This window comes from Haemorhous mexicanus, chromosome 11, assembly GCF_027477595.1.
Source record: "Haemorhous mexicanus isolate bHaeMex1 chromosome 11, bHaeMex1.pri, whole genome shotgun sequence".
Lineage (NCBI taxonomy): Eukaryota > Metazoa > Chordata > Aves > Passeriformes > Fringillidae > Haemorhous > Haemorhous mexicanus.
Window position 1 is genome coordinate 20,187,436 of NC_082351.1, and position 22,443 is coordinate 20,209,878.

The 22,443-nt window shown below is 44.6% G+C and overlaps 1 protein-coding gene across 13 annotated transcripts in view; it reads right to left on the bottom strand.

Annotated features, from left to right (window-relative positions):
• FOXP1 (forkhead box P1) overlaps positions 1 to 22,443 on the bottom strand; it is a 378,956-nt gene that overhangs the window by 79,801 nt on the left and 276,712 nt on the right. The window contains exon 1 of one of the 13 annotated variants that reach the window (XM_059856817.1): positions 6,645 to 6,742. The exons of 11 other annotated variants lie outside the window; for them this stretch is intronic. The gene's annotated coding sequence lies outside the window, so the exon portion shown is untranslated. Of the gene's footprint in view, positions 1 to 2,688; positions 2,815 to 6,644; positions 6,743 to 22,443 lie in introns of those variants that run through there. One more of the 13 variants, XM_059856818.1, reaches the window with a different exon arrangement.

Sequence of the window (22,443 nt, forward strand, 5' to 3'; positions counted from 1 at the left end):
GAAGAATGCCATTTTCACACCCCGTGCCTCCGATGCTGGATACGGCTGTAGTCCTGTTAACTGTCAGCAGGCATGCATGGAAGATGGGGAGGATTTCCTTAATTCAGAAAGAATAATTCTGCCAGAAAATCCTTTTCTCCTGCCATCTATGTTCGAACTAGATTTCAGTCAGCCCTCATACCAGGCACCTTCGATTTCCAAACAGCAATTCTTCGGTTAAAGATTTTGTGATAAAAGTTAAACGGAGCAAAACAGCTGAACACAGAAAAGAACAAGGCGCTGAGGAACAGTCAAAAATACTGAACTACAGTAAAAATAGCTACGGCCAGACAAAACCAAACAATCAACTTGAGCTGTCCTATTAGCAAGATATTAAATGCAATATATTTAAAATATAAAAAAAAGAATTCAGGCGAAACGATGCAAAACAGGAGAAGATAAAGGACAGGACAAACACCCTGGCAAGCAGAGAGGCACGATGCCACAAGCCAGAGCAGAGCCCAGCAAAATAAGAAGTGCTGAAGGCAGGCAGGACCTGCTTTCATCCTGAGACTAAAACATTTCCGACACAATATTCCATCCTCCAAAACCCCAACACAAAACGCCACTGTCGGAATTATTCACACAGGAACTGCAGTGCTGGTTCATTATGCGAAAAGGAATCTCACTTTTAGACTTAGTTCTTTTGCCATAATACAGCACAGCACATTAAGACAGGTAATGTTTATTATATTAATGTAAAATCAGCTAAGTAGTCTGTCATTAGCATAACTGTGCTCTCTGTAACAATACAACTCCCTATTGTAAGAGGGGATAAACCTCCTTAAAATTAAATTAGCATTTTATTATAATAATTTTGTTTATCATATTTTATCAGGAGTGAAGATCTCCCTCTGACCCACAGAAAGCAAAATGATGGGCTATGCTGACATTCCCTGGCATGTCAGGATGTCTGCCGTCTTCTTCATTCTCTTCTAGCTGAGGAAAAACGGGAATATTTTCGTATTTGTTTACAGAATGAAACATCTGATCTTATCTTCCACTTCTCATGCATACCAGGTTTCTCACTAAGTGCCAGGATAATTGTTTCTGCTATAATAAATACCCATTTAATTTGCATAAAAATATAAAGTTTACATAAATTAAATCCTTTCTACATCTAACATTTGTCAAATAGAGACTAAACCAGAACATACACACACACATCCAAATACCCCTTTAAAAAGATGAGTAGGATTTTAAGTTTGAGATTACCATCATAATTTTTCACATTTTAAAAAGTTACCATTTTTGTTTCCATCTCGATCATGAAAGGAAAAATTATATAACCTGCTGTACATGGTCTGAAACAGTGGTGATTTTATAATGATTCAGTTTAAAACTAAAAAAAAAAAGAAAAAAAAAAAAAAAAAAAGGGAAAAACCCCTGCATTTTTTTCCAGAGTTTAGGAAGGGAAATGTTAGATCAACATATTCTGCCAAAAAAGCCTCAAATAAACCAAAAGCAATCCTGCTTAGAAACATCCAAAATACCCCTAAAGCCCTTGAAAACCCCTTGAAACCCTCTCTCCCAAACACCCTTAATATACTGAGAATGATCATGGTGTGAGACTCCTTACATTTGTGTATTAATTCATACATACATTATGGAGAGCTTAATTAAATAATGAAAGACCATGACTGAACCAGCAACATTTAATATGCCCAGAATTTCATGTGAGTGAAAAGGAAGTGTTATACAGAGGGGATTTTTCTTTTCTTTTTTTTTTTTCTTAGGGCAGATTTTAAAGAACTGCAACTCCCAACAGATTTCTAGGAAGGATGAGCCCTCTCTACATCCCTGGCTATTTTCTCCAGCAAGATTCAAATCCATAGCTGCCTGCTCTTCAAACCCAGGGCATTTGAGATGACGTACACTGTCGTGGCCAGTTGAAAAAAAATTAGTGATTCTTGGAAAAAAAAAATCCACCTGGTTAAATCATGCTGTTTATTTCCCACACAAACCAGAGCTCCGCTTAAACACTCGGGTTGGCTTTGCCACTCTGGTTCCAAGTGACGCCTTGATAACAGTTGTAAACTTTATTTGCTTAAAAATGTGCAGGTTTTCACACCTATGGCAGACACCTACAGCTGAACATCACAGCTAAGCACAACGGTGCAAATTAGATTCTAATGAGAAAACATCAGTTGCTTCTTTGACAATTTTGCCATTCACTGATTTACTTCTAATGAAGACGCACTCCAACCAGCCAGCTCGCCGTGTTAAAGGTCAAAGCACGTTCAAAAAAATGCCTCACAAAATCAAGGCAAATGGGAAACCTGCAAAGAAACCTTCTCAAAAAGTGGCGTGGCAATTAGAGTAATTGTGCAAAAAGCCGTCTTCGGTAAAAAGTAAAAGAAATTAAGCTGCCACTACTGTAACAGGTTAGATGAAAATCAAAATTTAATGTATTCTCCCTTGTGTCATCTTGTTTTGTCAAGACATCAAATAGAATTGGAAAGTACAAAATAACAAGCCCTTGAGAAATCACAGAAGCCGACCTTTTTGATGTTGTTGGTTTACCTTGTTCTCAGTTATTTGAACAATGATGTTTCAGATTTAAGGGCAAGATAAAGCTTAAAAATTAAAACCCGTTGTCAGTTTGGGGAGGAGGGGGTGTTGTCCCTCCCAAATAACAGAGCATCTTACCTAATCAATGAAGGCAAATCCGTCCGAAACTAGTGCACAGAACAATTAGCAATTCCACTTATTTGTTCAATATTCAGTCTGGGTTCTATAACATTCATTCAACTTCAATACAGACTACAGATCCGCCTGCTAGCGCAGGAAACCGCACTGGAAAGGTTAAAAAGAAAAAAAAAAAAAAAATAGAAGAAAAAAAGGCTGGGGCAAAGATATTTGCTAGTGCTGCTTCTCTCCCAGTCTCTACACAGCCACTTCAATCTGCAAATGAGTATATGGTGGATTTTTTTCCCTTTTCCTTTTAACTGGAAAGCAAAGCTGAACAAGTAAGCACCTTATAAAAACAAAACAGGACAGAACATTTTAACTGAACTACAGCAAAGTAGTTTCCAGTAATGCAGTTCTGCTTTCAATAAAACAAACAAACTGCCTTAAACCAGCCAAGCCTTTCACCAAACAATAACAAATTTAGCTTATGGTGTCAGGACTTTCCCACAATCTAGTTCTGCAGGTGTTGATAAAACTACCCCTGCTACCGCTTTTCCCTAGCAAAGAGGGGAGAAAAACAACACCAGTAACTTATCCTGCTACTGAGAAACCTTTACAGAAAGTAAATCCAAGTGCTATGTCCTCCCAGCTCACGTTTGTCTACAGCAGCTCTGTAAAGACTAAGAAACACAGCGCAGAAAAGCACAGGAGCTTTTGAAACTCCTTAAACTTCTGAATGTAAAAATCCTTCTCCCCTTACCTTTCTTCAGCTGCCGGAGCATGTAATCACAGACACAGAAACCAAGGCATTTTGCACTGAAATAGTAATTTCAGGATTTTAAAAACAACTTCATTCTCAAGCAACAAGGGTGATTGAGCACTGTCAGGTTAAAACGGTGCATAAGAAATCGCTCTGACTGCCCTACCTCGCTTTCAATGCCTAAAAATCCATTTCATCCTTCTCCACACAACTGTTGCAACCCTTTTCTCCCTTGCACACAACTAAAACCAACTCAACTCGCGCAAACATCAGAGCCCACTGTCCATCAGTGCAATCATCCGTCTGTGACCCCTCTACTGTGGGCTCTGATCACTGTTCACACCACAGCACCAATTTCAGCATGGGGTTAAGAGCTACACTTCTAAAATGTGTGCAGGGTTCATCCAGCCCCAGAAGAACGTGAGGCACCCACACCTTCCTCTGAGCACTGAGGTCCCTGCAAAAACAGCGCAGGGATTTTATTTCTTCCCTGTCAATCCCATTGTATTTATGATTTCTCTTTAGTTCAGCTGAGTGACTGGTCAGAGCATGTCTCAGAGTTTTTTTTTTTTTTTCTTTTAAAGCAAAAATAACAGTGCTTAGAAAAGGGAAGGCACAATGGCACAGCACAGTAAAGTGAATGTTAAACAAGACTCAGAAAAAAAAAACAAACCAACTGTAGCAAACAAAAAAAATTTCAAAGCAGCCCTTCCTATCATAAGCTTTCTGATGATTTATGGTTTACCAACTCAGCAAGGTTACGCAACACTGCATGCCTTTAGATGCATTATTTGAGTCAGTTGAGATTTAATTAAGATCACAGCCTCCAAAATCCCTGTCAAATGAAAATTCACAGAAGACAATACACTATATATCCTCATGCAGATAGTCTCCATTCCATGCTCTGGAATAACATAAGTTAATCCTCGTTTCTATGGTGGCAGACAAAAGTTCACTAATTTTGTTTTCTTTTGACACTTGTGTTGTTTTCTGTTTTATGTCATGAGATCATTCCCTTTTGAGAGAGGAGGGGAGCTGATATAGGGGGAGAGGAGGGAGAGCAATATGTCTGAATATGGCAGCAGATGTATTTTGACATTCTCACAGCTCTGCTGTGATGTCATCAAGTTTTCATATAATTAACCCCTGCCAGTAAGAGCATCCTTTTATGACATCTGTCCATTGGGAAGAGGAGGAAGGAGTCGGGGAAAAAAGCACAAAAAGTCTTGCTCTCACACTAAAACCAAAATCAAACAAAATTAAATTAAGGCTACAAAACAGCATTTACATCTTCCTTCTGTATCGTTGACTAGCTCTCCCCAATTCATTATCTGCCCCAAGTACCTCCTCACCTCCGAGGTGCTCTGAAACCACAAGCCACAGACGCCCAGCTCATTCCCAGCGCCTTCTCCTCCTGACGGTCCTGGTGCAGGGGAACCCCTTCACTGTATAATCCAGTTCCTCTATTTGCTAAGCGTGAGCATGTTAAATAAAACAATATTTCTTCCAGAGAAATTGCTAGAACTTTACCTCATTCCACTGTATTCCTATTTGCATTATCTTAATATCTGCTTGCTTATCTCATGGTTTAGAAATGACAGGTGCTAGCGGTCTTTTGTTTGACAGGCCACTACACAAATAACTGTCTTGCCTGAAAGGGCTAATGCACTACTAATGAACAATAAATCAACTTTGATTATAAAGTGTCAGACCAATCAGTTTGCAGTTGAGCTCTATCACAGTCTAGGCCAAGGCAGCCACTCTGCTCAGGCAGGACTCGGGTTTCATCTCTGCAGCCTTATCAATGAAATTTTTTGGACGTAGCCACAGGAGATCACTGAAAGCCCTCTGACAGCAGATTTTCCGCTGGCTGCGAGGAGAGGACAGAGCCTGCTTTTAGAGACTTCCTAGGCTGCTACTACAATAAATATACAATCAACAAAAGCCATTTCTTTACCAGACAGAAGCACACTCTAATGACATACGCACATGTGCACATGTGTTGTAGCCGTGACTTTTAGAAGCAAACAGAAATGGCTTTCAACTTGGTGTAAAAGATGTGCGAGATGCCCGAAAGCTCTGCACATTAAACACACTTACAAGGGGCTCGATCTAGTAAAAAATAATTTAGCAGGCAGGATGCTTACACCTCTGGGGGGAGAGGAGGGTAAAGAGCCTCCTCGCCTACTACAGCTACTGCACATGCACAAGGCATTCCACGATTGGGCCCGGGAGCATCAGGCATGAGAATCAGCTGTGATCCAAATAAAAGAAAAGATTTTTAACATTTAGGTTTATTTATAAAAAGGCAAACTAGCGTACGCAAGTCGCTTTTTATTAGAAATAAACTTCGGCGATTTATTGTAGTTCACAACTCAACACTCACTGCTAGAATAAATCCAACCGTTTGGTTTTCATAAACAGATCTTGGTCACCCTGAATGATTCACACTTCCTGCCACCAAACTTGTTTTTATTTAAAAATATGAAATGGTAGCGTGTCGAACGCCGGCACACGTACCGAGAGGACTGTGTCGCGTTACCGAGGGGCTTTTCCCTGCCACCAGCATAAGGACAAGTCACAACTCTCACCGCCTTCGGAAACAAGCTGGCTTTGAAGGAGTTAATTGCAGGGAGGAAGAGTGTATATGCACTTTGCTCTAAACTTACCACCCACTTCCTAAGGGTTCCCTCCTCCCCGCCACCACCACCCTCGAAATTTCAGCTCACTCGCACTGCAACGCTGACACCGAGCCCGGCTGCGCCGAGATCCCGTTACATCCATTTCGCCGGGGTTCACAGCACCAGTCAATGTCAAAAACAAAGCTCACTCACTTAATTTCCCCCTGGTAAATTGACTGGCGAATCCATTCAGCGATCCCGGTTCCTGACATTTAAACCTGACACTGTGTTTTATCCGGCTCCGTGCACTTTCCCTCCTTCCTCGCTCTTCTTCTCAACTCCAGCGCTGCGGCACAGCCCGCCCGGCTACGCGCACCCGCGACTGTCACGACAGGCGCCAGGCGACACGCTCCGCTCATCACTTCTAAAAACCCCCGGCGAGATGCGGGGCGAGCACGCTGTCCTTCCCAACCTCCCTCCCTCCTCCTCCTCCCGCGGAGGAGCCGGGACCGCGCGGCTCCTCCAGGCCGCCGCGGCTCTTTCCGCCACTTTGCGCGGGCCTCCCGCCCCCGATCCCCCCGCGGGGCACCCACCTGGGCGGCGGCGGGCGGCGTGCGGCGCGCCGGGCCATGGAGCGGGCTGGCGGAGCGGCGGGCGCGGAGCGGTGCGGAGCCTCCGCGGGCGCGGGCGGAGTGCGGGGCGCGCTGCTCACGGGCTGCCGCCGCCGCGCCGCCACCCGCGCGGCCCCGCCCTGCGCCGCCGCGCACACCCCGCCCCGGAACGGGGCGCCCCGCGGGCCGCCCCCGCCCCCCGCCCGGGCACCGCCGGCTGGACACCCCCCCGGACCCCGGGGCGGGGGAAAGCGCCGGCACAGCGCGCTCGCGGCGCACCGGGGGAGCCTCCTGCCCGCCCCGCAACTTTCTCGTCTCCCGCGGAAAGTGGCTGTCGCTCTCCTGCTGTCTGCCCGACAGTTCTGCCACACAACCCAGGGATTTCGGTATCGGAAAACAGAACTGAGAATAATAAAGAAACAACCACAAGGTGCCTCTGACGGAGTTTGCACCAAAACGGGGCAGAGCGCTCGCCCGGCGGAGGGGAGCATCTCCCCTTCTTCCCTCGGCCGCGCCTGGGGACCAGCGGTACCCTTGTCCTCCTGCCAACCCTCTCCGGGGACATCCACGGCCACACGCATCTAAGGCAGCCGAGCCCTGGAGCTCCGTGCACCCAAAGCCGCCGTGTTTGGGTCTGGGGCACCTCTCAAACGTGGGGTACGCCTCACTCAGAATAAAGTTCATAAACTCAGGCGGGCGAGCTCCAAGAAATGCTTGTCCAGACTTCACCCAAACTCGACCCACTGTTCGTGCGCTGTCTCTAACCCAGAGATTGCCACAGACCTGGTGCCCTGTTTTCCCTCCCCCCAAAAGCTCCCATCCATAGCATATGCTGAGTTGTATCCCACAGAGATCATTGAGTCCAACTACTTCATCTCAGGCAGCAAAATATTTGGTAAAACCTCTCCCCCCTATTTCAATTACAGTTTTTTTACCTTTTCACATAGTTTCTGAAGACAAAATTGATGCGGAGAGTAACTCCTCAGTTACTTCACGTGCAAGCACAAGAGCAGACAGAAGCTGCCCTACACCACTCCCAGCAGAACCTCCCGTTATTTGCAGTCGGGGCTGTCAGACAATAGCCCCATTAGTGATGCTGCTGAAGAACCTCACAAGAAGCAAAGACAAAGGACCCAATTTACTGACAACTTGTGATCTGATGTTAAATGGGATGCGATACGGATTGCTTTCCACCCTAAAGTGTTTTCGTGTCAGATAACAAATTTATTAATGGGATTTTTTTCAGGTCACAAAAATGTGACCCCACCCTCTTATGAATATTTAATAAGGGACTAAGGGCATCTTTGGCAGGACCCTAAATCTGCCAGAAACAGCCTACATGAATCAGAAAATGCCTGCCTCTTAAAGGGGCACGGACGCCCTGAGCAGGTCAGCACAGACAGGGCATGGGAACAGCCAGGATTTATCCGTGTTGTATCTGTGCAGAGTTAAGCACACACATATACACAGCCCCCAACACACCGGGAGCTCAGCAATAACATAAACCATAAAGCATGCAACACGCTAGTAATAATTATCACCTGTGCTTAAGAGAAATCCTTCCTGTCCTGGACTTCAAAGTAATCTCGAGGAACTTGGATTGCTTTGGGAAATACACGACAGAATACACAGACTTAAACTTTTCAACAGTTCTCTTGTGGACCACCTCCTCCTTCCTGCTGTATTTCTAAGAGAGTTGCTGTGGCAGCATTCCCAGCAGCCCCGACAGCAAAGGAGCAGCGTTTGGAAGCCTCTGAGTGTTAACACACCCTGACCAACTCTGTAGCCAAAATGAGCAGGGGGCTGCATGCCCAGGCAGTCTCTGCAGATCATCAGGGGATGCTCTACAGATCCTAGCTGGGAAATCTTTTGATCCATCTTGTTTTTCTTAGCAGAAACTTCTCACCCAGACAAGCCTCAATCCTATTCTCACATCATCAATTCTTCTTTTCCAGTATCACCATATCCAGGCACACAGCTCAATCCAAGGCCAGTGCCCTCCTTCTGCCCTGGTCACCAGCTCATCACACGCCTGTGAGCCAAGCTCTGCATTACTCTATTTATAAAAAAGGGGATTCTATGAAGCCTACCACTTTGCTCAAGGCATTTCTCTTCTTTCCAGGAGAAAAGAAAAAGTGTAGTGTGTCAATGCAAGCCCAAAGCTGTGAGAGCTACATGTGAAGCAAAAGCACAGTGCTGGCTCTGGCACTGACAATTCTCCCCAGCCTTGGACAAGTCACTTAGGAATTCTGGAGGTTTTAGGGTTTTTTTTTAAATGTCTCTGATATGAAGGATGCCTCTTTTTCTGAGAGGTCAGCCTGCAGTGTTCCTGGCCTGGCTTTGCAGCGGCCTGCACCATTTCAAGGCAGTCAATGGCCTTGACATCTCTGCCTCCTCATCTGCATAATGGGGAAAATACGACTTGTTTCAGGACCTTCTGTAGACCAATATTTGCAAAACACTTTGAAAATTGAAAGGTGCTGTCTTAAGCATTGAGTGCTGGCCACAAAACCTGCAAGCCATATTTTTAAAGCATTTTATACCCTTTCATATAAAAGCTTCATACCTGCAAGCTCAGCCAACATCTGCTCTGGGCTAAAAACTTCAGCCTTAGTAACAGAGATAGTAGCACTTGTTAAGCAAGGTCACCGTGAAATATAATGCATTTCTAAGCCAGCAAAATATTTTTAAAGACCAAGAAGAACCATAAACTCCCACTTTAATTCCATTAAATTACAAAGAGTCATCACAGACAGAGACCATCAGACAGGGATATTCAAAACAGAACACATAAAGTAATACATTAAAAATAACTGGGAGAGAGCGTGGCAGGCTAGATGGCTATTTGGCACTGTGTGCCAATGGGATCTGATCCATATTAGGTGGTGGTATCTTTCACCTAGGTGAAAGAAAATTATCACTGGATACTAAGCTCTAAGGTCCAAGTGAGAGGAATAGATCATGAATTACAACAAGCATAGTGGAATAAATGATTTTGCTATGCCATTATTTTACATGTACACTTTTTTCACAGACTTTTGCAGGGACCTATCCATGCAGAGACCTCAGACTTGCCTACAGAAAAGCCTCAGCTGCCTGCAGGGCAGGGAAGAAAAAAAGAAAAGACATCCACAAAGTGCAATCTTCTCTAACCAGAGTCAACCTGCCCCAAATGAGTCAATTTTATGTCTAGTCCTAATACGAGGCAATTTCTACCTAAAACAGCAATACATCTGCACTTAGTCCTTGAGATGTTCTCCTGAGCAAGCATGGCCAAACAGGTCCCACTTTGCACTCTGGCAGCTGATAGTGGGCCAAATACTGTGCCCTGCTTCCCAAACAGAAATTTGGGAGTAATTCAGCTGGATTTAGGTGCCAGTGCTTCTGTGGCACAGAGGAGCCCACCTGCCCAGGGGGGCCACGCCAAGCCTGGCAAAGGCAAGTGCCAAACCAGGCTCAGTGCTCAGACCGGAGCTATGGGCTGCTTAAAAACCAAACTGCTGTTTGCAGTTCTGAGGGAAAAAGGCCATCTCGGATACTATTCCCACTCCTGGATCCCCAGGCCCATTTTTGTGGGGTTAAATCATATTTTCCTGTTTTGAGAATGCTTCATTTTTCCCTTGTTGCTGTTTGAAAGACCTACAAAAACAAATGGGGAAAACAACTGACTAAACAGGAAACAGTGAAACTTGCAAGCCACAAAGTGCTGAGAAAAAGGACAAAGTAAACAGTTTTTTGGGTCATTTTTAATAATCTCAGCTAATGCCTTCATGGTAAAATATCTTCATGCAGAAATGTGATTTTTAGGCTGATGGTGTCTAACAAAACAGAATGCCAAAGCAATTAACATTTCAGTAATCCTTGTTACTCTTCTTTTTTTTTGATGTGAAACTGTCATTTTTCTTACTGGCCCTACAAATTCTGCATGAACAAGGCCCTTTAAATCCTCTCAGTGCTGTACAATGGTTTAAATTTCACTTCATGGCATGCTTTAAATTACCATTCACATCTTCATTTAATGCATCATTTTATAATGCCAGTGTTACTAGTTAATTTATATATACACAGCAGGATGTGTCAACATTCAGGTGAGTTATGAATATGATTGTACAGGAGTTATGGAAGACATTTCAGCAAAATTATGGTTCCCTCTAAACATAAAAATATTAATAATGAATCAAACATCACAGGTAAACAACAAATTTTATATAATTGCTCCCCCCCATGCTTCTAGATAAATAAATAAATAAATATGGTATCATTTTTGCTGTGCATTCATATTTGATTGATCTTAATAAATTGCCATCTCCTTTCCTAATAAACTGTAATCTCTTGTTTCCGCCACAAAGTAAAATTTATTAGCACACTCTTCTACCAGCAGGTCTGCATCACTCACAACACAGTGTGCAAATTGTTCCACGTATGCTTGGGCATTATTCATAATTTATTTTTCTGCCCCAAAGTACACAATATATTGAGAGGTAATCACCACTAACTGTTCTCAGTTACTTTCCTTAATTATGTGAGATGATGACATTTATGTCACGTACAGCAGAGAAAATGCTGCAGTTTTCACTAAAACTCCTTTTTTTTTTTTTTTTTTTTTTTTTTTTTTTTTTTTTTGCCCTGGGTTGAAACACAGTGTTCACACAGAGAAAACCTTCTTAGGACAGGAAAGACTGGAGGTGGTATCTGGTAGGAGATGGGAACACCTCCACTTGAAAAGAACAAGCCCTGTCTACCAAAATAACCCACTGGGCATGACAACAGCGATGGCTCCGAGAGGAAAAGTAGGTGTTTTGTCGTGATGTTAAAGTTGCCATGGTAAGAAAAAAAACCACAGAATGAAACATCAACAAAACAAATGTCAATCAAACACATTTTTGCCTGTTAAGTATTAACCAGTGAACTCCTGGCCACCCCAGATCATCTCCTGCCCAGTGTCCCAGGGCAGGCAGGTGGGTGGAGGGCTGGAGCCGCCCCGGGGTCCCCAGCTGGGTGTTTTGGGCTGGATAGCCCCAGTTTGGGGCTGGTGTGGAATGCACTGCTGGAAGCACTGCCCTCTCCTGGTAATCTGCCTCTCTCATCAGGAGACTTTAAGCTTCACCTCACTCACAGAGGATCCTCTTTAAAAACCCAGGTCTGCTTCCACAACAGCTCAACCTACACACACGAATGTATCATCAGGGATATAAATTACAATAAAACTGATTAACTATGGGTCCCTTTAGGTAGTAACACCTATCAGACCATTGTGCTCACAGTCCAGGAGTGCTGAGTTCTGTATTCTGGTACTCCTGTGAGAACACCCTCTATCACCACTGGGCATTGTCATTTTTCACTCACTCTGCTGGGAACATGTATCAGAGTATTTTCAATATATTTCAATAAAACACCTTCTTAGCAGTAATGGGCCACTGTTCCCATTTCAGTAGTCCCTGAGGTTTCATGATACAGTTTATTTAGCTGGCTCACAGCTCCAAGTTTTCTTCCAATATTCAAAAGCTATTTTTAATTTTTTTAAAGAAGGCAGCCAAGGGAAAAGCTTTTTTCTCTTCTTTAAAATGTAGACCAGTTAAGTTGATACACGCAACAAAACAACCCGAATTATTTCCTAAAGAGGTGCTTAGTCAACAGCCCTTGTGGTTAGATAGGAGTGCACAGAAAAGCTGTGACACTGCTGGTGCTACACAGGGATGGAGTTTGGAAGCAGCACTGGGATCTCTGCTCCTGCTAGAAAAAGCACTGTGACTCCAGGAATCAAATGCGCATGGAAAAAGAGCTTTTTAGGAAGCAGGGCTTGGTGAGGACATGGCCTCATGACCACTACCCTGTGATGCCACAGTGTGATTCTCCACCTCCTTGCTGTCTCTGGGTCAGGGGCAGCCCCTCACTAAGCCCAGCAGGATGGGGAATGGGAGGAGAGGAGGTGTTGTTGTTTTGGGCAAACAAGACTGCAGGGCAGGAGAAGCCCCAGCCTCAGCACAGCCATCCCCTGGCCTTTGGCCATGTCAGTCATTTTGATGGTGCACATCTGGTTTCACATGGGCGAGAAACAGGCAGCCGTGCTGGCTAAGCAAACAGCCCAGCCACAGGACTTTGCTCCCCCATCCCTCGGGGTCATCCCACCGCCTCAGAGTCCTTTGTGCATCACTAAGCAGGGCTCACTGCGTGCTCTGGGCTTTTCCTTTGTACTTCACTCCAGCCCTTCACAGCACAGTGCCACGATCTATCCCTTCATTCCGAATAAACTGGCCCAAACTCAACTCAAGGACAGGGCTCTCCCTCCTGCTTCCCTCCTCCAGGCAAATGCAGCTCCTGTCTGTGAGCAAGGGTTACGACCCATCAACATTTCCTATCCAAATCCAGCTGCTGCTTATTCCAATCCTTTCCCCTCCCTGACAAAGAAAAAAGAGGATGCTGAGAGGCAGCAGGTCTTGGAGCTGGAGAGGATATGGTGAGGTAGCCAGGACCTGCTCCTTTGCTGCACCCATCACGGCAAAAGATAAACAAGTAAATAAAATAATTTTTCTGTGGTCCCCTAAAGACAAAAAAATTGGCTTCCTGTAGCAAGAGAAATCCCTCAAATGAGTCTAAAGATTTTGGGTTGGAAAAGCACAAACTCGCTGCAAAGTGTGTAACAGGAGAGGAATACTACAAAAATTGATCTCTGAAGGAGACAAGAATTCTCTGCCCTCAAACTCATCAGCTTCTGGGGCGGAGGGTGGCAGCAACTTCACCACACAGAGCCCTGAAGGAATTCAGGACACCTGAGGCACAAAATCCTTCACTCAACTGAAATTGCAGGGTGATTAAGCAGAGAGAATGTAACTATCCAAACTGTAATTTGGCCAGTACAATGGATTTAACACCCCTATTCTTGGGAGGAAAAAAAAAAAGTACTGTATTTGAAGTTCAAAATCTAATTAACTATTTGAGAAAAAGAATTCTGTTTTTAAAAGAAAATTCCTAACAATATAAAGAGAATTAGTGCCAAAGTTTTTGAAGAACTGCATAAAATGGTATGAAAAACGTATGATATTGTAATAATAGGAATGACTGGATTTGCTCAAATGTTCCTTATACCTTATAATACAAGAATAAAATACAGTGTAAATCCTTCTATCTACATAAGTTCCCTGTACAGAAAAATCTCTCCTTTAATAGGTTTACACCTTTAACATGTATTAGTTTGGAAAAGTCCTAGGGTATAATTACACATCTTGGCTTGGCATATTAATAGCTGTTCCCTTCATTTACTGATTTCTTTTACTGGTCAATTTGCTGTTTTACTACATTGCTCTTACAGCTTGGCTTCCCCCCTGTGCTGGGAAGGGCAGAGGGGCCGAGCTGGCCACGGGCTGTGTGTGCTGCCTTGGGGAGGTGCCTTTTGATACCTTGAACCTGGCCATCTGCACGAATGATGCTCGTCTGGGATGTGGCATTTGCATCCAAGTTTGCCAGCAAGCTGCAGGTCGCAGGCAGAAGCAAGCAGAGCTGCCCTCACTTCCAGGAAAATCTGTGCAGAAATACACTCTACAGGCCCTGGAGAGAACAAGCCAAGCAGGGCTTCTCCAGGGCTTGGTGCCACCTTGCTGGTCTCCCTCCAGTGCCCCCCAGAGCACCCACTGCTGCCCAGGCTCCTGACCCTGCATCCCTCCCCATGGCATTTCCTCCCAAATCCCCTCTGCCACCTTGCATCCCTCAACTCCTTCCTTGCTCAAGGCTTTTGCTGTTGTTCCAGGTTTTGCTCCCCTGGGGCTCCATCCCTACTACTCCTCCTCACCTTCCTCCCTAGGGCTTGAGAGACCTGAAGAGATGCTCACCTGGGACAGGATGCTCGCCTCACTCCATCACACACCTGGGAAAGGACCATTTTCCCTGTGATGGACAAGGGACACACCTAATGATCTGTGCTACCAGTCTCCACAGGTTGCCTTTGCATCTCTCAGCTCCACACTCACAGCAAAGTTCACATTTTCTGAGCCTCTGTCCAGTTTCTACAGGTTTTTCGACAGTTTAAGGGTTTTCTTGTGTTATAGTGGAGCCATTCAGTTAATGGCTTCTCAGCACTGCCATTAGAAACCAGAACTTTTCAGGTGTTTATTACTCAGCTTTAAAAATTGGCTCTATGCTGAAATTTGGCAAACGAAGTGTCAGCCTAGGAGAAAATTTTATTTTTTGCCAATTTTATACTCTAAAAAAAAAAATGACCCCACTTTGGCCTCCATAAAAACGCAGCTTTTGCTGCCTCAATGACACTGGTGAAGTAACAAGTCAATATTGTAATAGTGCCAGCAGAACTGAGTGATTTAATGCCTAAAATTGCTTTGAAGGTGAAGAGTGCTATTGAGCTGCTAATTATTAACTATTATTGCTGATCCTGCCACACAACAAAGACGCAAACAGAAAACAGAGGGAATATGAGACATCACTGAGAAAACAAGGCAGGATGGGAATGAGGGTCCAGTGCTGAACACGGAGGAGCTGCAAAACAAGAGTCAGGAGTCTTGGCAGGGTGGGATCCTCCAGCCAATGCAAGAAGAATGAACTGATATGGAAATATTATTTTTCGTTTTCCAGGACAGTATTTCAAACACAAATAAAATACAAATGACACAGTGTAGCTTGCTCCATGCCAAAGCTAGCAACGGTGTGGGATCAAAATCAGCTCTAAACCAAGCTGAACTGAGGTCAGTAGGAACCTCATATTGCTCAGCTGAAGCCAAGAGAAACTTTGCCATTTAATCCAGTGTGTAGAAGACAGAGCCCTGAAGGTGACAGGTGACCTTACCTCAGCTGCCCAGCAGTCAGATATCCACAGAAAAATGGGCTGGGAATTTCAAAGACCCCAAAAGACTTACATCCTCCAAATTTTCAGGATTCTTTCAAATCCTGTATGCACAGGAATAGCAGCATTTGAATCACACACCCCAAAATCTGACCTAGGTTGATCTGACTTGGCTGTGTGGAGGCAAATGTAAGTGATCTCCACTCTGAACATGTTCAGCCACTTACTCCACTGTGTCACCTTCTGAGGGGACTATGGTTCCATAGCAGAATGGTGACAGACAGAGTATTTGTGCTTTGAGGGAAGAGTGAGGACCAGGAGTTGAGTGAGGCCAGGGCACACTGCCATTTGGAATGTGCTGTACCAAAGCAGCCATGAAAAGTCATCGGGGCTGCTTTAAAAGACAGTAAAAAAGAAAAAAAAACAACCAATTTATCTTTCTGGAAACTTTCTGCTTGTCTAAGTGGCAGCTATTTAAATACAATTAACAAGCAAATGATTTTAAAATTACAATACATTTAGTAAGGCAGCATCACAAACAATTTGCATCTCATTAAAGTGTTTGAAGCTGCAGAATCAACCTCCCAAAAGGGCTGCACATCAAGTGGGAAACACAGTCACAGTCAAGAGCTTCTGCACTGTCCTGGGACACTGGACACACAGTGGGAGGACAGCAGAGGGGGGGCTCAGTGTCCAGCTGAGCCCCTGGCTCGGCCACCCCCGTGGGGAGTTCTGGCCACGGCTCTCAGCACAAGGACGGATGCCACAAGCCACAGCCTTGCTGGAAGTGGGTGTAAAACGAGGAAGGAAGGAAGGAAGAGGGTGTGTGTGTGTGTGCATGCGTGCATGTGGGATGGGCACTTTTTAATATACATTCATGAACAAAGAGTTTAAAGAGATTTCAAGCTACTTGCCCAGCAATATATATGTATATAATTAAAAGTTTATAGATTACCATGCCACAACATTCTGAGATTACTGCTCAGTTTGGACACACATTAATTCCCAGGAACCTCCTGCAGAACAATGCCATACCGACGTGCAGCAGGAAAAGCCTCAAAGAAGTAACAGTTTTAAATGCTTCCAATTCACTTTCAACTGAGATTTACTGTGGTGGCACCCCAGGATTCAGGAGCACTTCCCGGATCACAGACCACCTCCCCTCGTGCCTTTGGCTTCCTTTAGAAAGCCATGCTGATGTGCCAAGCCCTGCTGGATCCATCCTAGGATACAGGTTTTGCTAAGCACTACTCCAAAAGGGTACCTGGGTGGGCCAGGGCTGCTGGTTTTGCTGTCAGTGCAGCTCCTGCCATACAAGACCCTTCTGTTCTAGCCCACAGAGAGGAGTGACCTGGCAGGAGTCTGGTGGGAAGCTATTGCTGATGAGTGGGAAGGAATATACACAAAATCTCTACAGGTGATGAATGAACTAATTCCTAGATGAATGAGGAACGCAGCTAAACAGCCTTAATTTCACTTATCAGGAGACTTGAAGGTGAGGATGTCCACAGGAGAGGATGTCCCTGAATAAGTCTCTTCTCACAATCACTCTCAAAGCTGACACTACCAGCACTGATCTACACTCCAACCACACCTTTAATCCAAAAGCTTGCTCCAAAGCACTGCATGAACCGAAAAGGCACAAACAATACCTTCCCTAGAGCTCAGCCCAAGTTCTGAAACAACCTTTCACATGCTGTGCCTCTGACTCCACGGGCTGTGGAGTTGCATGTGACACTGCTGAACACTGCACAGCACAGTTATACACAGCTGGCAGGGCAGAGCAAGACAAGAGTTTACAACTGAATCTGCAGAGGAAATTCGGGTAAGTTGAATTATCCATGTGGAAGCCGGCCAAGGGCTGGGACTAGTCCCAGAAGAAGCAACGGGTTTTGCTCTTCCTTTGAAAGGCAGCACTGCTGAACTGCCCATGGCTCTCACTCACTGCTCCTGCAAGAGCAGGGCCAGCACATCCTCTGTGCTCCTGCTGGCAGGGAGGCTTTCCTGGGATCCAGGGATCTTGTCCTGCTGCTGAGAGACTCGCCAGTGGTGACAAGGGGCTGAGGGCACTGATAGCCTGCAGCACCTCTGCAAGGGGTGTGGCAGCTTGAGCCTGGGAAGCCCAATAAAAAGTGAGATGGAAAAAGGAACTAGTAACAAAAACTACAGGTAAAAGCAAACCAGTCATCATCAGGTGCATTCACTGCTCTGGGCACTGCACACCAGAGAAGCTCCAGAGCCCTTTGGGTGGTTCTCAGGTCTCTCCATCCCTGGTGTCGTCACAACCAATGTGTGTCACCCCAAAACTTCCTGCCCAGAGATGCCACCAACTATTGACACAGGCCTTGTGTGCTTCTTTTTCAGACCTGTGGTTTTGTTGTTCGTCAAAACAGGATACTATTTAAATGTACAAAGTTACGATTTAAACAAAGGTGAAATAGTTACTGCTGTTTTAGCAACCAGACATCAGGCTCTGCTCAAGAACACACATTTGTTTTTAAAAGCCCTCAGTCCGCTCTGCCAGCATACTCTCCCTGCAAACCTGGATGCGAAGACAAGTGTCTAAGCAAAACAACACTCACTTTCTATGAATTACTGAACATGTGTAATTCATTTATCTGTAATATTGTGCTAAACTCAGCTCCAATTAAACAAACGAAAACACCTGCTTAGCACACATAGATCTTTCCATACCTCAGGGGAAGACACATCAGTGTGCTCTGTAGTACAATCTGGCTCAGAAGCCTACACTAACAATGCAAATCTGGGATTTTTCTTTTTTTCTTAAATGTACATAGGCAAGGAGATTAAAAAAAAAAATCAGATGGAGATTTTGGGGATGGAGTATTTGTGTTGGTATTTTTATCTATAGCACGTGCAGTTCTGTGATATTTAAGTGCTCACTGGGGGCTTCTCATGGGCAGCTGCACCTGAGGGCATGCAGCACTCCAGGGAAAAAAGTGGGATAATGAAAACTTTAAAACACACTTAACTGGTCCCAGATATTATGATACTGTAAAACTACCAAAGAGACCTCGTGTTGACAAATTTATTGAGCTGGGGAGAAGAAGTTTCCTTTCCTTGCTTCTGGACCACAGGCATCCAGCAGCTCCACGGGACTTCCCCGTTGTCCCCCCACATTAACAGGTCAGAGGCACAGTGACACACAGCGAAAATCGCAGTGACACACTGAACAGGGTCACCCCAACACGGGGGCTGAGAGCACCCCTGGCACCCCAGATGTCCCAGAAGCAGAAATAAGACACAGCCTCATCTGACACACGTTTTGGACCAACAGAGGGGTGTCCCTTGGAAAGAGGGGTGCCACGGTTGGTTTGGGAGCCCGGGTGCAGCAGCTGCCAACAGCCGAGCCTGCAGCCTGCCAGATCCCCTACACTTAACTAATTTCCTATTCTTTACTCACTGCCTGCAGACAATAGGCTGTCAATCAGATCCCCACCAGAACATTTACAATTATCTTCCCTCTCCTGCACCTCAGCATGGCCCCGTGCGAGCGGCTCCATCCCAAACTGTTCACACACGAGCTATTTGCAACTCTTCTGTCGCCAAAACTGCCCTGACTTGAGAGGTGGGTTAGGAAATTGAATTTCCTCGTGTTTTCAAATAGAAGTACTGCGGTGGCAAAGCACAGAAGCAAAAGAGCAGGCTTCCTACAGGTGTGAGGCAAAAGCAACAAGGAATGAAAAACCTGCCCCAGTAATTATTACAGCATTCTGAGCAAGGACGAAGGATGTTTACTGCCCTTTTTTTTTTTTTTAAACAAAATCAAAGTTACAAACTGAAAGGGTTTTTAAAAATTATTTTTGTTTTGTTTTTCTTCCCCTTTTTTTATTTAGGACAGGGTGGTCCCCTCCGCTCACTCCTGCAGAATTAGCAACAAACCACCACCACAATTGTGCAGCTGGCCTTGTGACCATTGCTGAGTTCTCCCAGAAGAAATTGGTTTGTTTTTCCTCTGGGTAGGCACAGCTGAGTGAAGGACTCAAAATGAGCACACTTTCCAAGTAAAAAATAACAGTGATTCAAGTCATAACCATACCTTCCCTTGTAGTGGCAGTTGCTGACAACGTGATTTAAAAATATCTGAACTATGTTCTGCATGATGTTAATGCTCCTATTCCAGAGAGAAATCCCCAATACCTTCGGGGCACTTTCCAAACACTGAAGCCTGAGAAACTGTCCAGGATGGGCCCACTCCTAATAGCACTGAAATCATTGCCATTGCTAAATTAGGAGAAAATCTGTACAGTCATCATTCACTGCACTGTGACTTCACTGATTTTCTGCTCCACTGTCTGCTCAAGGGTCAGCATGCTTAACAGAGAGGAGATATTCCCTCTCCTAATAATTGATCTGGACACATCTTTGATGGCTGTCAAAAAGAAAGGTAACTAGTGACATCATGGCTTTCCCCTCCCCCCTTTTACTTTTTAACTCTTGCACAGAAAATTTCTACAACCTTTTTTGATGAAAAATAACCTGTGTGATATTTCCCCTCTCCTTTAAAATGTTTATCCTGCTCCGAATCTGCAAAGTGTGATATCATCAAGGAAGGTCAAGCTTCACAGGAGCTAATGGCTCTGCTGTGTGCTACCACCACTTTGAAATGAGGAACAATAGTCCCTCAAGTGCTGCTGCCAGTGGCACAGCAGCAATTCACCATGGAGGGTGAGAAATCTGAAATTAAAATAAACTGCTTAAAACCTGGAGATAGAGAGAGGGGATGCCGAAGAGAGAATAAAACGGGACAATCTCTGAACCCAATCAACAAAGCGCTCATTGTTCCAGTTTAAGGCAAGTAACACAGCAATAAATATTGAGCCAAGGAAGTTAACCTGTATCCACAGCCTTTGAATAAACACCAAAGCTGAAAGTAAAATCCATGGCAGGCCTTTGGCTCTTGCCAACTTGTGCTTTACTCCTTCTTGCTTGGCTTTGTTTTCTACTTTTGGGGATTTTCTTCGCCTTCTCTCCTGTTATTCATACCTTCCTGTAGGAACTCCTTATCACACAGGAAAAGGACAAACAGAAGAAACTGCCAGTGCACAAATAAACTCAGTTGTGTTCTGTAAATCTACCTGGCTGCAGGTAACTGGGAAGAAAAGGGCCGGGAAATTCATGGGTCCACAGCCCCCGTGAAGCCAGGGAAGTCCCCAGCTCCTTCCCACATCCCTTCTCCCCACGGTGACCTGATGCAATCCTGCAGACCTCTCTAACCACCAAATCCAGCTCAGTGTTTACCCTGCAGGGTAGCACAGGCAGCATGAGGCATCTCTGCAAGACACAGGCATGTTCGTCTCTCTTACAGAAGTTTGAGCATTCAGCTCTTGATCTGAGTACAAATAAACGTCCTGGTTAGTTCTCATTTTTCCTCAAGTGGTTTATCCATTCCTGTGCCAACACCTCAGCCAGTAATACAGGTTTTCACAGCAAGTATTAATTCTGGCTTCACTTTTAAATCACATTTTCTTCATTTGAGCATATTATATTCCACAGAACCAGGCGTGAGCATCATGCAAAAGGCATTCTGGTCCACGGTTGTGAATACAGCTGTGTAGGCAGAGGAATATTTGTTTTCCAAGTAATTTGTGCACATTCACAAAATTACAGCTGTCTGCAGTTCTCCCGAAATATCTGTCCTGATGTTTACAAGCCATAAAATATAATCTGCCTTTTCTACAGTTCCAACCCGTAAAATTGGTAATTTATATATTTATATGTACATCATTATTTTTCTTACAGATTGGCTACTCCCCATTACATACTGCCTATGGTTTTTTTCCCAAATGAAAGATGGGAAATGTTTCACAAGAATTTCTGATTTTTGCCTTTTTCACAACAATAACCCGATTCCTTTCAATTCTATTCCTACCTGCCTGAATGCACAAAACACCAGTCCCTAGGACAGCAAAGTCCTTGGGATAAAATCTTCCAAGCAAATGTGGAAATGTGCACTACACCTGCTCAACTGACACTGCTTAAAGTCCAAAAGCAACCAAACCACAAGTAACTCCATCACCCATAGCTTTGATCAGCAACAAAATGCACAAACCAAAAAATAATCATCAGAGAATCACAGAATGGTTTGGGTTGCAAGGGACCTTAGAGCCCATCCAGATACAAGCCCCCTGCCATGAGCAGAGATACTTTCCACTAAACCAGCTTGATCCAAACCCCATCCAACCTGATCTTGAACACTTCCAGGAACTCCTGCTACTAGCGCAACTTTGGTGCAAAACTAATTTGAAAGAAAAATCAGAGCTAGGAAGCTATATCCATCTCAGTGGGATCCCTCAGCTCCAGCATACTCCCTGGATGGCTGTCACTTAAACCCAGGTCAAATCTGCCCTGAGATGTACATCTCAGTGCTAAACTTACTCAAGAGGTCCACATGGATGCACTGATGTGTCATAAAAGGCCCAGCATTGAGATAAACCATAGGTTAATAACTTAAATCTGCAACTGCTTAAAAAATGTCAGACAATGACAGAACTGGCAAGGAAGCACAGCTTTGATGATTTGTACTGCTTTTAACACCCTCAATTCATGTGCTCTGCTGTATTACACACTCCATGCACGCTGGCACATGGCATGAGCTACGCAGCTGCAACATGGATCTCGTGGCAAAACACGATGGAAAAAAGTTTCTGAGGAGCCAATGGTACCAAACTACAGCACCAGTGACCTCGGTGGCATCACTGACCTCATCAGCTCCAGTACAAGGATCTCTGTCTCCTGGCTCCCCCCTCCAGCACCCATCACTGCCTGAGCTCCTCCCATCATCTTCCCACACTGCTCCAAAGCAATTTCAAACTTTTTCAGCTAGACATGCTAAACCCAGGATGTAGATTTTCCAATTAGTCTCTGTTTAAACATCTGTTGGTAGACTGCATTTAACATTAGTTATTTGAGAAAAGTGCAATTTGATTAGGCTGTCTGAAACAGAGCCAAAGTCTGCAAAATAATAGC